Source organism: Pectinophora gossypiella, chromosome 13 (genome assembly GCF_024362695.1).
Source record: "Pectinophora gossypiella chromosome 13, ilPecGoss1.1, whole genome shotgun sequence".
Taxonomy (NCBI): Eukaryota; Metazoa; Arthropoda; class Insecta; order Lepidoptera; family Gelechiidae; genus Pectinophora; species Pectinophora gossypiella.
In genome coordinates this window covers 15,018,712-15,040,573 of record NC_065416.1, presented here as the reverse complement: position 1 = coordinate 15,040,573, position 21,862 = coordinate 15,018,712, and the positions used below count along the sequence as shown (strand labels likewise).

Below are 21,862 nucleotides of genomic sequence, written 5' to 3'. Positions count from 1 at the left end.
TCTCAACCGAACAACCAAGGACTCTAAACCAGCATGTATGAAGACTTTGATGAGAATGGAAGAAGCAAAAGTGGATTCAGGAGCGTAGTCAGTGGAAGTCTTTGTCTACACTAAAGGGATATCATCATCATCAGCCGTACGACGCCCACTGCTGGGCATAGGCCTCCCCCAAGGATCTCCACAACGATCGGTCCTGCGCTGCCCGCATCCAGCGGCTTCCCGCGACCTTCACCAGATCGTCGGACATCAATGGGATGTAAGCGTGACTTTATGTATGTATGTTTATAAGATTCGTCGTCATCCAAGCTCTACACAGTCGTAAGGGAAGCGCCGGACAGAAATCGGTGGAGGCAGATCATCCGCTCCAGATGCAACCCTGATGCTGACCACGATCCTCAGATATGAAGGACCGACCCAAGAGATGTGTATAAACTCACAACCACACGATGAATGTGTTTCTCTAGTTATTAAATAACTTGTAATGTACCCTCATTGATTTAAAAGATGTGTTGCTGTTGCAGTTACTTGTCATTTCTTCTCCTCAGCCATAACACCTTGCGAAATGACGTAAGTAAATTCAAAAATGTTACATTGACCTTCAACAAGTTTATTCATGATAATGACGTTGAATTTATGATTCTGATTCTGAAGAAGATTGCGTAATGAAACAAAATCTTATTTTAAAAATCGAACCTTATGGTGACAAGGGATCAGACTACTGCCCAAAACAGTTGTTCATCATGTTAGATGGGACACAATGCCTCTGTCGGATTTTACGACATGTCCGGGAAGTGCTTGTCATTCCTGAACTGAACGTGTTCTAGGTTTTTATTCGGGATTTCCGGCAAATCTACAATAAGACACGTCAAAAAGAAATGTTTTATGTTCGATCCCAATCCAGCGTAGAGAAAATAAAGTTTTGAATTTTGAATATTATTGCCAAATCTGTAAATCTGGGAACATTTCGTTTGACTTTTAACCCAAACCAACGACCCGGCTAATAGGAAGTCGAGCGCCGGACAGTGTTATAATAAATCCCTTTGACGGATGTCGGAATAACGAGTTTAATCCCGGACAACTGAACTCGATACAATACACACACAGATAGTAAGACAAGTTCAAATAAACACAAACTTATCATTTTGCAAATGCACCATAGGGTATATTAACTAGGGGGTTAAAATGGCCACATCGAAGCAATTCATCTAAGAAAGCAATATTGCTATTTGACATTTGTTTGCATTGCGCACATACTTTTATATGTGCAAATGTCAAATTTCAATATTGTTTTCTTAGATGAATCGCTTCGATGTGGCCTTTTTAAGTAGTTTAGTTTATTTCTATTCGAAAAATTGTTTAACAATCAAACATAATACACAAGCCTGTGATTCCTATTAAAAAATAAAAATATAATAAAATTAATAACAGTAAATTGGCTTACACGTTAGTACTGTTTTACTTTGTTTCATTATGTCTTAACTAAATGTTACATTGGTCCTAATTCCTGTAAATACCATCTAATTTTATTTTAAGTTACATCTGTCATTTTCTTATCCGCCGAAAAGGAAAGGGACGGGTAATCGACAAGCCTAAAATTTATGGAACACACGTCAATTTTAAGCACAAATCTAAAACAACCATCTAAAAATTTTACATTAGCCAATAACCCGACAGAATTAAGTTGACAGCACACGTCAAACGGTTTGCATACCAGCGAGATACCTTTTTGATTCACCCGGGTTATTCATTCATTTACTCATTCTTCCTAAAATTAAGAGCTGTCAATCACCCGTCCCTTTTCTTTTCGGCGGATAAGAAAATGACAGGTATAACTTAAAGTAAAATTAGGAGGTGTCTGCAGAAATCGGAACCAATGTGCATAGCTGTAAGTGATCCATTAAATACATAAATAAATTATAAGGTGCCTCGTGGCGCCTCTTTTATATTGTGAAAGATTAATTATAAAATGCTAATCTACTTATTTTTGATTTTTAATTACGAATTACGGAATAGTGAGTACGATGTTTGACCACGTTTATTGATGATGTTTCTAGTCAGAAACTACATGATAAAATTATCGATCGAATACATTTTGTCGAAACGGACTAATTACATTTTGTCGAAATCGAAAAAATGATTTTTACCCTAACATGCGTGGCGCGTGATTTTGTTCGTATTTTGACAGAACGACATGACTTATTTGGGTTCACACACAATCGACAAAACGACATAATTATATCGTCAGAATCGATACAATGACCGTAACAAAATTTTATCACTTTGCGTTAGCCGTACAGATCTTTGCTTAGGTAAGAACTCGTATCTGGAGAAGCTGATACACTGCTTGTATATACATTGCAACCTCGGCCCGACCTGGTTCGCTCTGTCAACTGGCCAGACGAAGTTAGTTTTAAAATACTGTCAGTTGTTATTTGTTTATGACTGTAACTCTGTCGTGCGGATATTAGTTTCGACTGCAACCATGCTGAGTTTCATCGAATTTTCATATTAACTATTGTAGTGGTTATTTTTGGGTTATTTGCTTGAATTTGGTATTGGTATACGTTTTGTAATGTTGTTTCTATTTTATTTGCTGATAATTTATATTTGCTTATTCTAGCATTAGACTAGTACTAAAAAACACACACACGCACGCGCGCGCGCACACACGCAAACAGACACTCACACACACACGAACACACAAACACAAACGCGCACGCATTCGCGCACTTATTCACACACACAAACACACATGCGCGCAGGCATACACACACAAGTACATCACCACCACTGTCGATTACCAAAACTGTTTACAACTTGGCAAGGCACCTTGGTAGACCCTTGGTAAGGTAGCGTTTATATAACTGCATACATTTTGTTGGTGGCGCAACCACAGATTAATAAGGGACTGTCCACGCAACGTCGCTCAAAAACTATATAGATAGGCATTGTACAGATTTAACGCTATAATTACCTATTTTCTCATTGCTCGGGTACAGTCATGAGCAATATAATGTACCCACTTTAGGACTCTGTCGCACTAACATATTTGACATTTAGTGAGACTTACAGTTCAATTTGTCAAAAAAGTTAATGTGACATGGTACCAAAGTGTATACATATTAATGCTCGTGACCGTACATAATTATTTAAAAATAATTGTTGCTTGATATTTAGATCAGATATGGTGTAGAATTATGTTGCCGTCTATATTGCTTCTCTTTTTATCAGAATAATAAGATGATGATACCCATCATCATTCATGTCATTGTTTTTCTTTTTTATTTCTTTTTTTCTCTTTTTTGTGTATTGTATGTTTTTGTGATGTGTAATTTGAATAATGACAATGTAAATCATTTTATTATTATTTCATAATTAATGTACCTAATGATTGACATTTAAATTATCAATTTTATTATACTATTTGCATGTTATAATTTAAATAACTAAAAATGTAGACCAAATGTTAAATGCTGACCAACTGCAAACTGTAATACCATTTTTATTGCCAATAAATGATTATGAATTATGAATTCATCATGAAGAAGAAGCGGACGATGTGTTGTGGCTGATTGTAATAGAAAGGGTCATCATGATATTCATAATATGCATCTTATATCTTCATTTCTGGGTATATGTTAAATCCATGAAGTTAGACGGTTAAACTGTTTTTGCAATGTATACGTTTTTACAATAAGATTCCCATTGACATTCAGAATTTGCCTTTCAGCTGTTTTAAGACAGTAGTTAAACAAAAACTTTACAAAAAAGGTTATTATAAACTTAGTGATTATTTAGAAGATACGAATGCATGGGATTAACTGTCTGAGAACTGATATTAGGCAGCTAAATTACTTAATTGTATAAGTACCAATATTTTATGTTTATATTAATTTTTTGAAAGAACGTCTAGGGCCCTGTGCCGAGGTTTTTCTTGCAGCTTCTTTTCCCCGGCTATACAGGTTGTGAGAAGCTGCAGTAGTTTTAGGCGGATGAGACGTTCGTTACGTAAAAATTGACGATTCAAAGTGTAACTATGTTACCTACTGAATAAAGTTATTTTTGAATTTAATAAAATTAAAATATTTTGAGGAACGTAGCCTGGAAAGTATCTCATTCATATTTACAACGTAACGGTGTGATAGTGACAAAGGCTATAAACGACACGATACAAACACATGTGCCATTTCAAACACTTCTAATAGAAAATTGCTTCGACGAGCAATAATTAATTTTGTAGAAGTTTCCACGGTAGTATCGACAGGGCAAATTAATTTCAACTCGACAAAGTGGGTAGTTTGCAGGTTTCTCGGGAGGTAAACAACCCTTCGATAGTTCCTGGGGGACGTATTATTGATATTCCCTATTATGCAACTAGTTTACTATTTCATTTGCTATTGTACTCATCATCTCCCTAGCATTATCCCGTTATTCATAAAGTCCGTTTACCTAACCTGAAGGATTTTACGGGTCCGGTATTTTACAGAAGCGACTGCCTGTCTGACCTTCCAACCCGCGAAAAGAAAAACATTTCGAAAATGCATTTCTCGGGAATGTGGGTTTCCTCACGATGTTTTCATCACATGAATTCGAAAACATGAAGCTCAAGCATGCCAAGTACGCGGAACTGAAAACTGCATACATGTTTGTGCCCGTAGCTTTTGAGACTGCAGGTCCTTGGGGTAGCGAGGCGAGGGAATTGATCAGGGAGATCGGCCGGAGACCCAAAGTCAGAGGTGGTGACCCTAGGTCTGCGTCTTACCTGGTCCGATGCCTGTCAGTGGCTGTGCAACGGGGCAATGCCGCTAGTGTAATGGGTTCGTTTGGACCAGGTCAGATTCAGAACATTTAAACGCCTAGTTGGACGTGACGAAGTTACGTATGTTTCTGATTATGTGACAAATTGTATTATTATAATTCGAAAACAAATTCGAAAATCATTTGTTTAGGCCTGTGCTGGATTCGAAACTGCCACCTCAAAGTGAGAGGCAAGCGTTCTACCAATTGGGCTACCACGTCTCTCTCATTTGCTATTGTACTATTTACCTAAATAAGTACGTACTGGTTACATGAGCTATGCCAGGGGCCTTTGGCGGCCCAATACTAATCCGGACGGCTAATCCCATGCATTCATATCTTCGATTTTTTTTTTTGATCACCTTCTCACCAAAGATTCAAACTTCCAAGCAACACGGAATCAACCTTTCACCCCTGGCTACCCACGGAAAAGGCTGATGATTAAAAAAAATAATGTCGAGTCAGTGAATTCCAGGTTCCCAACATAGTTGCACGCATAGTTGTCCCAACCTGACCCTAACGCATACCCCATCAACTTTGGAATGTCGGGAATGAATTCAATTATCGGTATTCACTTACGTCATTAACAAACGCGACCTTATTCAGAGTTAATAAGGAACATAATGGAAGCTTTGTCCCGGTCACACGGGACCGTTAACGCGAATACCTACTTCATTCGTAAACTATTCGCTCACGTGCAACAACAAACTTCGCGAAAGTTCATTTGGCATTTCCATATCATAGGTGGGGATATGGTGGGGATATTTCAAAAGTTCGTCCGTCCAAAGTTGGTCATTGGCTGAAATTTAACGTTATGTAACGTTTCACGATGCGCTCTAGTCTACTACAACAAGTAATTTGTTTGCGAGCATGGGAAGTTCAGAAAATACAATATTTGCCATTAGTATAATGAATAAAGTACTTGAAAGTCATTTTCTATGACAGCAAATTAGCATAAGAAAACCAAAACTTTTGCCTATGGATACCGACTCCGGTTTTAGATTCGCTGCCTTCTGGGTAGGTGCCCAGTAAGGTAGGTAGAGCACCAACAGAAACATGGTCAACTTCTTCCATCGTGTGAGTTTTGAGGTCAATGATCGACTCATTTTCTTGTCTCGTCTAGTCTAAGGTGTCCCACTGCTGGGCAAAGACCTCACCGTCTTCCAAGATTCTCTCTCCAGTGCTTTCTAACACATTTCAATTAATAATTAAACTAAATGACAGCTTCCAGCGGACCACACATTTGCACTGAATAAGAAGCAATGAATAAGGAATAAGTCACGTACAAAAGTCATAGAAATAGCCTTTACCTCGTTCTAAATAGCAGTAGTGATAAGGTTGTGCACGCTGCGCTGCTCTGGCGCACAAGACACGGGAGCCGCCGCCACCTCGGGCGTTTGCGCATCTTGCTATCAGCTCCACCCAACGCTCCACCACTTTGTCCCTGATAAAACAAAAATATTATTTTATACTATTAACAAACAGACACATCTCACGATCAAAATCCCTATCAGCGCCCGCGGCACGGGTTACGCACCGCGCGTAGATAGCATTAGTAGCGTTCGTTGGGTCTATTGGTCAAAGCCCTCGATATAATTATTAGCGCGCGCGGCTCCTGCGCCATGGGCAGAGCAACGCCATAAAGCTTATTACTTGCAACCACACTTGTTTATGGGTTGTAATTCCTCTGATGGAATATTATCCATTTATATGAACCATATGGTAATGTAGATAGTACATCATGTTGGAGTAGAGTCAACTTCAAGCCCAGTAGACTCGGAATAAGCAGCCCAAATCGTTGTTTCTTAACTTTCACATAAAACACATAAACAGCCTATACACATCACACTGTTCACTGGCCTCCTCTCAATCAACCGGACGACCCTAACTCAACTGTCAATCCAGCAGAAAAGTACTCATCATCTCCCTAACGTTATTCCGTTATTCACAGGATCCCCTTACCTAACCTGAAGATTCAACAGGTCCAATTTTTCCAGCAAAAAAGTAGGCACTAACCTGCACAAATACCCCGAGGGAGTAAGAAACTCCTCCCATTTATCAGCCTCTCTTCCAGTAAGCCTGACTTTGCTGTAGCCAACAGGACCGTCTTGTAGTCGACACTCTTCGTTGCCGGAGTTCAGGACTGGCAAGGAGTCTAGGGTTACGAGGTACTCCAGTGAGCGGGAACGCATCTGGTAAAGAAATAATGCAGATTAGGGGTTGTTTGGAATATCTGCTGATAGTTTCCGGCCAATGTGATTCAGCCGATTTCGGCTACGGCGACTGCTTCAACTCCGACGTTCATGTTGTTGTGGCAAAAAAAGCTGGTAGAGTATCTGGTGTCAATGGCAGTATTAATTACGCCCGGTAAAGGTAAAGCAAGCCCATAAGTAAACTAAGGACCCTATTCCTCAAGGTCACCACATAATATCGACAATATGTATGAAATTGCAGCTATACATGTTGTGAGAAGCTGCAGTAGTGGATGAGACGTTCGTTATGTTACCTACTGAATAAAGATATTTTTGAATTCGAATTTTGAATTCGAGTTGTATAAACACTCAACAATGTTGGTGGCGCGACTGTTGTGGTAAAAAAGTATTATTGCCATTTGACATTTAGATCAATTGCTTCAATGTGGCCTTTTAAGCCCCGTGAACGTGCCCTTGGCAGAAGTAGACAGCTACTTCCGGAGCCAAATGTTGAATGAGAACTGGCGACAGATATATATCTACCTTCTTCCCCCGATGTAGAGCTATGAGATGCGAGGGTCCCTCTGGCCTGCCCCGTCCACTATGCGCTGCACCAGACTCTCGACAGCACCTTCCATCTCCGTTGATATACGACCTATAAAAAAAACAAACTTAAACAGCTTCTTTACACCCTACGTACAGAACGACAACTCTCCGCTCCCCACCAGCGCCTGAGCTAGGTTTACCTCACCCTCCTCTAGGTCTTACTTTAGTCTTCAATCGTAAGGGCGATAGATGTGCGTGTGCGCGTTCGATTCGATGTTAATGTGTAGTGTCTGTGTAAAATGAGCTGTTGTGTGAAGTATACGGTGTATGGTATAGGCCATTCCTTAATTAACCTGATGGGGTATGGCACTTACTCCACCACACTGTTCCATTAACCAGGAAAAACAAAGGTAATCATCATCATCTCCCTAGAATTACACCGTTTTCACTGGGTTCTTGTGAAGTCACATATCTCCGAAACGCATTTCCCGGAAACGTGGGTTTCCTCACGATGTTTTCCTTCTCCGCTGACATGAATTCGAAAACAACTTGAAATACAATATAGACCCACAATATAGACGAAGAATTAGTTAGATTTCAATACCTTGCTGGTCTTCTTCATAAAGTGCGTCAACGTAGGCGTTCAGGGCTCGGAGCTGGTGGTGGGAGAACCTCAGCCCTGATGCCGGCAGCCGCAGGTCTCCTCCCGGAGTCTCAAACGACGGCCCTGAGGCTCCGGACCCCATTATTCCTGAAGTAGGGTTTTGGTGAAGTAGTAGTAGAAGTAAATAACTTGTGGATGAAAAAGAGTTTTACTTTTTTATTTCCCGTACTTAATCTCAAAAAAATTAATAGAAACACGTCATCAATAAATCTGTAACCGTTATTTAGAAAATAAGATAATAATACTTATGTATTTTTATAATATTTTAATGCATGTATTTCTCCAGAATGTAAAAGCTTTTTCACTCACGATAATTGATTTTCGTAGTACTTAAGTGGAATTCCGTGGTCAAATTAAAATAATTAATTAATTAATTATTAATTATTTATTTTTTAATTAATTATTATTATTTTTAGTGGTGTGACTATATGTATGTGTAATTCATACTACTTTGGACTTACTAGTTAGTACAGCCGACTTTGATTATACCTGTGCTAGTAACTACTAACTCCTTCCTTACATAATCACATAAATCTCTTTATGATCCCTAATTTGGTTAGAACATTGCAGGCTGATCACTTGATTGTCCTAAAGTAAGATGATCCGTCCGTGTTTCGGAGGGCATGATAATGTAGTCGGTCCCGGCTAATATTACCCGACTGCGACGAAGCAAAATGGAGGGTTATGTGTTTGACTGCTATGTATGTTTGTTTTGTTTACATTATGTATGTATGGATAACCTAACTTCTAAACTACCTATCAGAATTTAACAAATGAGGTGTCACTAGAAGCGTCTTGATTGTCCGGTGGTTAAAGGCTATGCGACGTTACACTAAATTCAATATGGCGCCCTCTAGAGGACATCAACTGAAGAGGAAAAAAAATAAATTTAATGGTGGTGTATTGGGTACCAAATGAAAGGGCTTAATTTGCACATTTCAAATATGTACATATTTAGCTTTTTAGTCGTGGACTTCTTTGTATTTGTTTGACAATTAAGTTCAATTGATAAAATTACTGCTCAGCCATCTTCCGGATAGGTTTATTTTCAAATCTTGCATAAAATACGTATGGGAAGCATGTTATCCAATTAAATAAGACCACAAAATAATATAACTAAAAATATAAGTTTCAAAACTAAAACCCAACTACGGAAAAATCACGCTTTAAAAAGTATGAAACAAAATAATAGGTAAGTATATTTCTCTGAAATTCTTCCGAATAGTGATTTGGAGAAGTCTTATTTTGACTTAGGGGACATTTCGTCCCAGTATTAAACTGGGCCCAGGGGCGAGTTTGCCCTTTTCTAATTTGATAATGGGTAACTGGGCCCACTATTTGACTTTTAGGGTTCGATCTGGCGCTCCCCGTTTGAGACGCAAGCCGATGAACCACAGGACCACAGTGAATATTTTATGTTATTTATTTTACATAAAACGTTTGAATATCGATTGTGTAACGACAAATTATCCGAGTCATGCCCCAGCACAATGTCGGGTCGATTCAAAATGGCGCCGATCGCACTTCCGCCGGAAGTGGCATTATGTCTCGTCGGTCATGCGAACAGGTGACCGTGTGTGTTCATGTTTTGTTATCTGTGGGGAATGGACACGGTATAGAGTAATGTATTAAGTAATCTGTGAACGGCCTCTGTGGTCCAGTGGTTGAGCGTTGGACTCACGATCCGGAACCTGGGTTCGAATCCCGGTGAGGACATATCACAAAAATCTCTTTGTGATCCCTAGTTTGGTTAGAACATTACAGGCTGATCACCCGATTGTGCGAAAGTAAGATGATCCGTACTTCGGAAGGCACGTTAAGCCGTTGGTCTCGGTTACTATTTACTGGTGTAAGTGAGTAATCGTTACACGAGGCATGTCAGGGGCCTTTGGCGGCTCAATCATAACCCTGACACCAGGGTTGATGAGGTTGGTAATTCACCTCTCACCCAACACGATAGAAGAAGATCGGAGTAGGCAGAGCTGCTAAGATGCGATGAACCGCAGGTTATAGGCCCATACATTCATCAATTCAATAGACTGTCTATATTACCCATACAAAGTAAAGGCCATACAACGATTCTACGTACTGGAAATGATAAATATCCTGAAACCACAGCATATGATTTACATACATACAGCACAGTACATTAATTATTGTCACGGACATGTATTATGTGAGGGGTTTTATAACATTTAAGTATATTTTATAACTGAAACTACAGGCTGCTTTTGACTACCAAACAAATCTTTTTGTTTAAAAAACTTACATGAACGGTGAGTAGGTAGTGGATGTCGAATTTAACACTAATTTTCACCATATAAATTTACATGACGTAAATGTCACATTAACTACTTGGCCGGAATAGTGGTTGGCGGTGGTGGTGGTATTTTACCACCTTTTTTGTATTTTATGTGTTCTCGCCAATAAATTAATTTGATTTGATTTGATTTGCAAGTTACCTGCAGATGATGACTCGTGCCTCTGCCCATACAGAGGGTGTGAAGGGACAGTGTAGTAATGATATTTAAGTGTGTCCGTGTAACATCAAGAAATAAACTACGACCCAACACCTCAAAGGTAATAACAGAAACGAATAACAAAGCGTGAAATTAAGTAAATTGTGGTTATTTTTCACACGTTTTAAAACGAAATCTTGTTTTTAGCAAGTCACTAAAGTAATGGGGTGCAATTTGCTGAAATTATATCTGGAAGAGCGAAGTTGGAATACATTTCATGTTCCATTTAGTATACAAATAGAGAGTGGAATAATTTGCCGTGTTCTGTATTTCCCAATGCATATAACCCGGGTGCTTTCAAGGCCAGAGTGAACAGGCACTGTTATATTTTTTTGATGATTTTAATGTGATGTTCCCTAGTCATTTTTTTTTGTCTTGGCGAATTGTAAATACTTATACAAATGGGGAGCGCTGAGGACTCTCACCCGGTACAAAAAATTAAGACAAGTGACTTCTTTTATAGCGCGGACTATATTTTTAACCTGGTATTATCTACGTGTCAAGTAAGTGTAAGTGTGTATTAGTACCTTATTACTTATTCTATGGTATTAGTTAAGTCTCTTTTGTAACTATTTTCTTTTATTTTGGTGCAATAAAGTAGTCTTTAGACTTTAATATCCCCAGCGGCCTCCGGGGACTAGTGGTTGAGCGTTGGGCTCGATCCAGAGGTCCCGGTTTCGAATCCCGATGGGGACATATCACAAAATAAATCAGGTGAATGAATCCGTTGGTGCCGCTGACTACTTACTGATGTAAGTGAGTAGACGTTACACGAGCCATATCAGGGGCTTTGGCGGCTCAATAATAACCCTGACACGGTTGATGAGGTTGGTAATCCACATCACAACCCACACGATAGAAGAAGACATAAACTTTGTAATTACAAAGTTCTGGGTAACCGAACACAACACGTTGTGATGTAAGTAACCTCCAACACCTTAAGCTGTACAAACGTGAACTAATCTTTTGTTATCTAGACGATGACAGAGTTGACGTAATTATGTGTCACTATTTTACATTCACGCCTACGATCCGTTACGATGTTCTGGGGGTCATGTTAAGCAGTTGAGGCTATTATTTACTTAAGTAAGATTGTAGATTGTCGTCCTTTGTAGCGTTAATAAAGTAGCATGTTGTGTTTGCCTATAATTGGACGAGCACTAGTCCAGTATTTGTAAATAGGTTAAGTTATATGTAAAAGTGTTTTTGTCTGTTGGCAAACCTAATAAAAAAATAAAAATAAAATAAATAAGTATGTAGTCGTGTGTAGAGCGATAACAGAACAGAGATGATAGGGACAACAGACGTAAATATTTTGACATAACATAACATAAGACATCCCAATGGGGTATTCAGAGGTACATCTATGGCCCTAGGGCAGTGCGAGGTGTGCGACCGCACCGGACGCCGAAATAGGGCGCGCCAAAATCAACCAAGACTGGTCCACCCTAGCCAGCAGCCGCGTACCTAGAGACGTGAGTATTTTCACATAACATAAGCTCACTGTATCCCAATGGGGTAATCAGACGTACATCCATCCATCGCAAGATGAATTGAGCACCCACACCTCGCCAAGCTTTCTGATAATTAAAACACATAATAACGGGTTCTTACCGCGTTTAAAGCAGGGATATGAGACTCCCGATATTTCGACACTGTTGCAAGTGCCATGATCACGGGATGACTGATGAGATTGGAGTGGAGTAGGTAGATCCATAATTTTCTACGGGCAGACGTATCTGTCTACCCTCTTTCTTTGCGGTAAGAACCCGTTATTATGTGTTTAATTATGATAATGGTGCTAATTCCTGTAAAAACCATCTAATTTTATTTTAAGTTATATCTGTCATTTTCTTATCCGCCGAAAAGGAAAGGGACGGGTAATCGACAAGCATAAAATTTATGGAACACACGTCAATTTTAAGCACAAATCTAAACCAACCGTCTAAAAATTTTACATCAGTCAATAACCCGACACATTCATTTACTCATTCTTCCTAAAATTAAGAGCTGTGAATCATCCGTCCCTTTCCTTTTCGACGGATATGAAAATGAAGGAATCGGGGCCATTAACCGCGTAAACTTAAACCAATGTATAGGCTTTCTGATAGTCCAACAAACTTGACAAATTTGGACAATCTCTACGGGATTCTCAAAGTTATCTCTGAAATGTTTCCGACCCGGATGTCGCAATCAATCAGCCAATTTTTATCAACAGGAACTTAAGAAAATCGGGAAGTATTTCAATTTGAGCAGACACAATCAAAAAGATTGATTGATCGCAATGTTTCCTTGAGAAATATAACCAAGTTTTACCAAAGTAGATTGGATATTTATTTCTTCCTTGTGATCATTTATCAGGAAACTTTTAAATAAACAATCCTGTTGTGTTGTTCTGTGCTTTGGAAGGCACGTTAAGCTGCTAGTCCCGGTTACTACTTACCTAAGTATGTAGTCGTTACATGTGTCATATCAGGGACCTATGGCGGCTCAATAATAACCCTGACACCACGGATGATGGGGTTGGTAATCCATCTCACAACCCACACGATAGAAGAAGAAGAAGACTGTTGTATATCAGGGGGGTTAAAAAGGCCACATCAAAGCAATTCTTCTCAGAAAGCAATATTGCTATTTGACATTTGTTTCCATTGCACACTTACTTTCATATGCGCAGGTTATGTCGGCGGTCCCCACAGGCCAATGAGGCATAGTAAGTCAAAATAAATGATCAAACCTTCATTTGAAAACTGAAGTCACCAAAATCGGCTCTATAGTTAGTTTATCATTATCAGATGACATACATAAACTCACGCCTATTTCCCACCAGGGTAAGCAGAGACTTTACTGGAATTCCATTTGCTTCAATCCTGAAGCACTTCTCTTGCTTCCTCCACATTCATCAATCGTTTCATGTCCTTACCATAAAATATTTGTCCATAAAATATTTTTCGTAAAGTCTACTTTCATTCATTATCTCTCCAAGTCCAAAGCATCGGAGCGTCCCTTTCTCTCTCATCATTACATTTTCTTTCACACCACAATACAATGAAAGTCACTTATTACATTGTACTTGTGTCCTGTCCAGCCAAACCCATCAATTGGTTGAACATAATCACCATGACGGTCTGTATGTCCATTGTCACCCGAAGGTCACCCGGTCGGCTGCGACAACGTAATTGTACAAAAACGAAGATAATATAGGAAATGAATGCGTTGATTAGTTACCATAGTCACCAGTTATTTTTGCGGTAAGAGGTGTTTGTTTTAGCTGTTCTGAAAGAGACGTAATCGGTAGAATCAAGGTTGTCAAATTGGGGATTTTACGAAATTTTAAGGAAATCTATGTACGAATATTAACGTATATTTATGAAACACGACGTTCGTGCCTCACCCAACAGGGTCCACATAATATCAGCGTCGTGGTTCACGTCGCGACTTGTGCTGAGTGAGGCCCTTTTATCTCAGGACGTCCACCACCACCTTATGATCATTGTAATGAACATCCTCCTATGCTTTTTGTAATTGTTTTGTAAAAAAAAATAAGTGATGTTATTGTCTTGTCTTTGTGTGTGGCGTCCTTTTATAATAAACAATTTCTATTCTATTCTATAAAAAATAACTTTTTCGGGAAAATTTGGGGAAACAAGAACGATAAGGAAAACCTTGTGGATTTAAAAGAAAGAATATAATAGGTATTGTTTACTATAAAAGGGCGCCACGCACAAAAACAATCAAGTACATTTTTTTTCCAGCTTCAGCCTCACCTATTTGACGGGCATTGAAATTGAAATCTACGTCTAGCCAAGGATGTTTGTTGCGTACGATGATGTATGGTGTAATATTCTCTCTCTATTTAAGAGCTGCGCTCTTGTCGGTGGAGTAATCGCCATTCCTCTCTTCTTCCCGCCAAAACCTTCACCTCCCGATACGACATGACCTGCACCTTCTCTTTTATTTGTTTCATAAATGTTATCCTAGGTCTACCCCTTCCTCTCTTCCCTTAAATTTTTCCTTCTATAATGTTTGTTATAAATGAATCGTGTCGTATCAGGTGGCCAATCATATTTTCTCTCCGGCTCTCGATAGTCCTCAATATGGTTCTCCTTTCTTCAACTCTTTCCAGCACTTTTTCATAATGGTGTAATATTATAACGTGAAAAATCTTATATAAGTATTTCATATTTCCAAAGAGTTTCGGGAAAAGAAACAGAAATATTTTTTCGTATAATTTTAATGTCATTTTTGTAATTTTTTTTTCAGATTGTTGTATTTAAAATGTATTTTTTTTAAACTTAGTAAACTAATACTACTTAGTTTAATGACTTGTTTGTTGGGAAATTGGGGAATTCCAAAATACGTATCTGGCAACCCTGAATGGAATGCAACTGTGGCATACTGAAGGTCATATGAACCCGGTATTTTTTTTTTAATTAGATTTAGTGTTTCCGCATTTGGAAGACCCGTTAAGCCTACAATCGGGTTACAATCTGGTAGTTTCCTAGGTCAAAGACATACATACATACATAAATACATAAACTCACGCCCGTAATCCCTAATGGGGTGGGCAGAACCACAAGTAATCAAAGACAACTTGCAGCCACTACTACTACTATTTACTAGGTCAAAGATAAATTATGAAATTCGGATTGCTTAATAAAGACAGATGTAAAGGTGACAAAAAACGTTTTCTTTTTTCTATTTAACTTATTTAAAAATTTTAATAAAGAAAAATGAAATAATAAGTGAGACATTTTGTCACGTTTTTCTATGACGTCATATAAAAGTAAGTGCGCAATGCAAACAAATGTCAAATAGAAATATTATTTATTGCTTTTTTACCGACTTCAAAAAAGGAGGAGGTTCTCAATTCGACCGTATATTTTTTTTTATGTTTGTTCTTTAGATGAATTGATTTGATGCGGCTTTTTTAACTACCCTGTTTATATTTAAATACTAGTTGCCATTATGAATTAAAAGGTAAAGGTAATAAATGACATTGAAAATTACTCAGGTTACGTCGTGCTACCATTGTTTCATTCATCCATTGAAATTATTAAAATACTACGATCTATTCTATTACAAAAGTTCACACAAAAACGAACAAACAATGGCCATATTGTATTATTTATTAAAAATCGTAAAACTTAGGTCAAGTACGTAATCTGTTATAGAGTCCTCAAATAGTAGTGTTACATATTAAAACTTGTGCCAATCAATGAAGTGATATCCAACTTAGCACTTCATATCAATAGGCTGCAAGTTGCCTATAATTACTTGTCTCTCTACCCACCCCATTAGGGATTACAGGCGTGGGTTTATGAATGTATGTATGTACAATGAGGAGCTCGGTGGCGCAGCGGTAAACGCGCTCGGTCTGCGATTGTTGAAGTTGAGCAACTTTCGCAAAGGCCGGTAATAGAATGGGTGACCACAAAAAAAAAAGTTTTCATCTCGAGCTCCTCCGTGCTTCGGAAGGCACGTTAAGCCGTTGGTCGCGGCTGCATTAGCAGTCGTTAATAACCACCAATCCACACTGGGCCCGCGTGGTGGTTTAAGGCTCGATCTCCCTATCCATCCATAGGGAAGGCCCGTACCCCAGCAGTGGGGACGTTAATGGGCTGGTGGTGATGATGATGATGTACAATGAAGTGAGAACGGGTGGCACAAGTTTGCCGTATGCATCCGGAAAAAGATTCCTAGTGAGATAGGGTATCATTCGAAGGGAAATAAGAAACGTAGTTACTTTATAAGTAGTACTGACTTAGTCGATTTAAAAAGTTATTTCCCCCGAAACACAATCCTCGCCTATTATGAAGTTCAACACATGCACAGGAATTCCGGGCAAAGAATACGGGTAGAGACACTCTACCCGAGATTACGGGCCAGGAAGCGGGAGTTTGAATAAAACCGCGCCTCGCTACGTCTCTTCATACGTAAACGAGTTCTTATCTACAAATGTGAACAATACAAGAAATCCCGCCTCAAAAATGCTCCCAGTATGCTTAAATAATATGAGAAGTATGAAGCATACGTAGGTAAATTAGTTCCACGCTAATCCACTACGCATTTAATCTAATTTCCAACGGTTCTATCCAGATATTTTAAAGAAGGATTACAGTTGTGGACTACTGCACTAAAGTTACTGTCCACGAGAAAAAACCTTATAAAATAGGTAAGTAAGTACTTACAATTTTTATTTTATCTGTTGCACTACTTAATTAATATTTTAGATCCAAATGACTTCGTCTCCACCGAAAAACAATGTAACGAACACATAAAACGTTTCCAAAAATTACACCATTTTTTCTAAAAATTAAATCGTGAGTTCCCGCCGATTTTCCGTCCGGGCAAAACACAAACTTTTTTCCTTTCCGTTATTGCACTGGCACATAGCCACATTAAACTGGGAAAACCAGTGTATACTTTAAAACTGGCTAGCAGAAAATGTTTACTACGATACTAGAATAGCTACGAACCGTTCAAGGTAAAATGAGCAATTAACAGTAATAACTTACCTCAAATTAAATTCCTTCTCTTCGAAACTAAATAAGAACTCCTTTATGAAAGAAACACATGTTATAAAGAAAAAGTTGTTTCATAATTTGGACGTCACAATCTCCCGCGCGCACAACAAACTTTTTAATATTTTCTTTTTAAATGCGCTGGCTGTTGCCATACAGCCACATCAAACAAGTGTTCGCGTTTACACTGACGGGCAACGGAAGCATTCCGTTCGGCCATTGTCTGTCTGATAGTAGCAGATTGTTGTTTTGTGCTTTATGATGTGTTACGGCCCATCACAGCGTAATTTAATAATAGTTTACATAAAACTGGCGGGTTGAGAAAAACACGAACAAAAAATAAGTACTTAGTTGTTTTTATTTCCAGTGTCGTTAAAGAACATAATTATCAATTAAATTAACGAAATTTAGACAAAATAAGGAAACTACTTACTTGATATTGAGCTTGTAAAAAAGGTTACTTATAAATATTTTTTTTTAACATTTTTTACTGATGAATTAGGTAAGTATATTAGATACTTATTGTTAACTTTGCCAAATGTAGCGTAATTTTTATTTATTAAACCGCGGATTTACTGCCACCTTGCCTGTGCTTAGCTGTGACGTTCGTTATGTAAAAATTGATGATTCAAAAAGTAACTATTATGTTCCCTACTAAATAGAGATATTTTTATTAATTTGCGGGGTAAGTAAGTAATTAATTGAAAAGGGATCTAACTAATAGACATGACAACTAAACTCGACCGACTCGATAGGTTCTACACATAGTCATCATCATCATCAGCCCATTAACGTCCCCACTGCTGGGGCACGGGCCTTCTCTATGGATGGATAGGGAGATTGGGCCTTAAACCACCACGCGGGCCCAGTGCGGATTGATGGTTATTAACGACTGCTAATGCAGCCGGGACCAACGGCTTAACGTGCCTTCCGAAGCACGGAGGAGCTCGAGATGAAAGCTTTTTTTTGTGGTCACCCATCCTATTACCGGCCTTTGCGAAAGTTGCTTAACTTCAACAATCGCAGACCGAGCGCGTTAACCGCTGCGCCACCGAGCTCCTCACATAGTATTATTCTTTATTCTTTGACCGAAGCATAGAATAAGGAATAATACTACGTATAGAACAGCAACTCTCCGCTCCCCACCAGCGGCTGAGCTAGGTTTACTTCACCCCCGTCGGTCTTAGTTAGTCTTCAATCGTATGGGCGTCAGACGTTACACATACAGACGCGCGTGTACGAAAACGTCCTTGTGTAGTGTTTGTGTAAAACAAAGTGTTTTGAAGGAAGTGTCCAGGGTGTGACCGAAGTCCACGCAGACGAAATCGCGTAAACACCTTAATAAGTAAGGTGTAAAGGTAAACAGTTTAACCCTATTTTAACAGATTAAGTATGTAAAAGATTAAAGTTAGTAGGCGATACCGCGGTAATGTGTTTTTAATTCGTGCCGTGTCGAGCCAGCATTCTGAGTCACAAGATAAAGTGTGCCTGATAACGAACCTCCAACTATTTCTTACCGTCTAACACGAAGATGCATTTAACAAACATAACAACATAACATAGCTTCACGCTTACATCCCCGAAGGGGTAGGGGGTAGGCAATAGGTGCCTGTTTGCATTAATCGGGCACAAATCTTGAAAACAACGTGATATCAATTAAATATGATTCAAATATGAATTCAAACTCACACATACATACATAAACTCACACGCCTATTTCCCACCGGAGTAAGCAGAGACTATAAAATTCCGTTTGCTTCGATCCTGAAACACTTCTCTTGCTTCCTCCACATTCATCAATCGTTTCATACTTTTCTAAGGACACCTCCAATTTGTCAATGTACGGCTAATATGGTTCTAGGTCTTCCTCTGCCAGCCCTTCCGACAACCTTCGCCTTAAATATACTTACTCTTAAACTACACCAACCAACTACTTATTTACTATAGGTTCTACAAAATAGAAATATCGATCGAATGTACAATTCTACGCCTCGTGTGCACTTGAATTCAAATAATTAATTAAACTATTCAACTGAATAGACGAGCCAAATCTAATCTAGTAGGAAAAGAAAATTGAAAGAATTGAATAGCCAACCGTAGCCTGGCGTTAGGTTCATAAGAGTTGAAACGAAGCCAGAAGGCTGATTAAAGTACCGGCTATATGAACTTTTCTTACACTGCACCTTGGTTAGAGAAGGTTGGTTTCTTAGAAAACATAGGGGGAGAAGTTGTGTTCGTAAACGCAGAAAGACACACACTGGCCCCGATTCCTGACTAATTTTACTTTTAGTTATACCTGTCATTTTCTTGTCCGCCGAAAAGGAAAGGGACGGATGATTGACAGCTCTTAATTTTAGGAAGAATGAGTAAATGAATGAATAACCCGGGCGAATAAAAAAGGTACCTCGCTGGTATGTAATTGAGAACGAACCTATTCAACCGGGCACAAATCCTGGAATCAACGTGATACAGAATAGAATAGAAATTGTTTATTATATAAGGACGCCACAAACAAAAACAAGACAATAAATTCAGTTAATCACGAAACATCGAGGGACTTTCCAGGCTACATTCATCAAACCTATCCAGGGTAACCTTTAAGTAGCTTAAGTTGGTTTGTTAAATACTTTATTATATGTTCTGTTTTATAAGCTGTTGGTTATCTAAATAAAATAAATAAATGAATGAATGAATGAACGAATGAATGAATGAATGAATGAATGAATGAATGAATGAATGAATAAATAAATAAATAAATCAAAAACAATATAATAGATGGCATTGTACAACTTTAACGTGATAATTATACAATACAATGTAATAGCCCTCATTACAAAAAAGCAAAAAGGATGTTCGTCGAAATGATCATAAGATACAACAATATATGATAATATATCAATTGTCTTCGATCCAGACATTAATTCAAACTCATCTTTGAAAGTCATACATTAAGAACTGTCACATTGACATGATCTTGAGGGCAGTCTCGAAGCTGAAATTAGTTTATTAATACCACCCTAACTGAAAAGATTATAATGCAGTGTATGATAGTGAGTCCTGTGTTTCCTTTGCTAACATAACGTGTAGTTTCAGTTGGTTCTCGTTTAATTTTCATTTCTAACATAACACGGACGGAAACAGAGTGTAGGATCCATCCAATTTACTTAAGGCGATTACGAAGCGAATAACCTTGAGCGTTCGTTTCATATAATACAAAATTATCCGAATTATCGAAGAAATAAACTTTTCACAAGCTCTTAAGATATCACTTTTATAAATGTTATTTATATCTTATAGGTATATTTATTTATAATAAATTACGCCAAAATGGTCCTCTATTAGGTAAAGAAATTAATAAAATATTACAAGTTATTTCAAGGTTTCAAATGCGTTTTGGGCAAAGTTCTACTGATTCTAAATACATTTTGACAGTTTCTCTTCGTATAGGTATATCGCCCAGCTCATAATGTAGCTACCTATGTTCCAAAAACCTTAATTACTTACTTATAACTAATATTTACTTAATTAAATGCATGAAAGTAGTTACCTAAGGTCACTTGTAAGGAAATGACTGTGATGATTAGGTGCAGACCGCAAAATAAGTGGATGATTAAATTAAATACTGCCAATGTTCATAAATTAATTCCGCATTTTTGTACTTCGATTCGTGTATTTGGGTACTATGTTTACAAGGGGTGGTAAATGTGATGAAGATATAGAAAGGAGAGTGAGATTGGGTAATTCAGTGAATGGGGCAATGCATGCAGTTGTTAATAGCCAATGTATCTCGCAAGATGCGAGGATGGCTGTTCACAATGCAGTGCTTGTCCCTACGCTGAAGTACGGTAGTGAATGTTGGGTATGGCAGAAGAAGCATGAAAGTAGGATCAATGCCGTAGAAATGAGGTCTTTGCGTAGCATCTGCGGTGTGAAGTTGAGTGATAGAGTGAGAAACAGTGTGATAAGACAGAGATGTGGTGTAAAAGACGATATAGTGACTAGGATTGAGAAGGGAATGTTAGGTTGGTTTGGACACGTTGAGCGGATGAAGGATAATAGAATTGCAAAAGCGGTATATAAAGCGAAAGTTGATGGTAGGGCTGGCAGAGGAAGACCGAGAAGGACTTACGATGATCAAATTGGAGATGTCCTTAGAAAAGGTTCAATACGATCTACTCTGAACCGGCGTGTATGAAGCGATTGATGAGTATGGAGGAGGCAAGAGAAGTGTGTCAGGATCGAAGCAAATGGAATTCTATAGTCTCTGCTTACCCCGGTGGGAAATAGGCGTGTGTTTATGTATGTATGTATGTACTTCGAACATCGTTGGTTTTGTCAGTTTTATAATACATACGCGTCGCCCGGAGCCAGATTTATAGGTACTTCATCTCCTCTGTGGCTTACTTAAGTCACTTTATAGGTGCGGGCAGTCATGAGCAATATCATGTACCCACTTTAGAACCCTGTTGCACTATCATATTTGACATTTAATGAGTCTTACGGTTTAATTTGTCAAAAATGTTAATGTGACATGGTTTCAAAGTGTATACATATTAGTACTCGTGACCGTATATGCAAGATTATTCTTTATTAAACATCCCTTAAAATCCCTCATTCCAA

The 21,862-nt window shown here is 38.4% G+C and overlaps 1 protein-coding gene and 1 pseudogene across 1 annotated transcript in view; both read right to left on the bottom strand.

The window, feature by feature from the left end:
* The window catches only part of LOC126372097 (uncharacterized), a 50,484-nt pseudogene extending 33,068 nt beyond the window's left edge, over positions 1-17,416 (bottom strand).
* LOC126372119 (ATP-dependent RNA helicase DDX42) overlaps positions 1-21,862 on the bottom strand; it is a 329,796-nt gene that overhangs the window by 278,080 nt on the left and 29,854 nt on the right. The gene's annotated exons all lie outside the window — the stretch shown is intronic.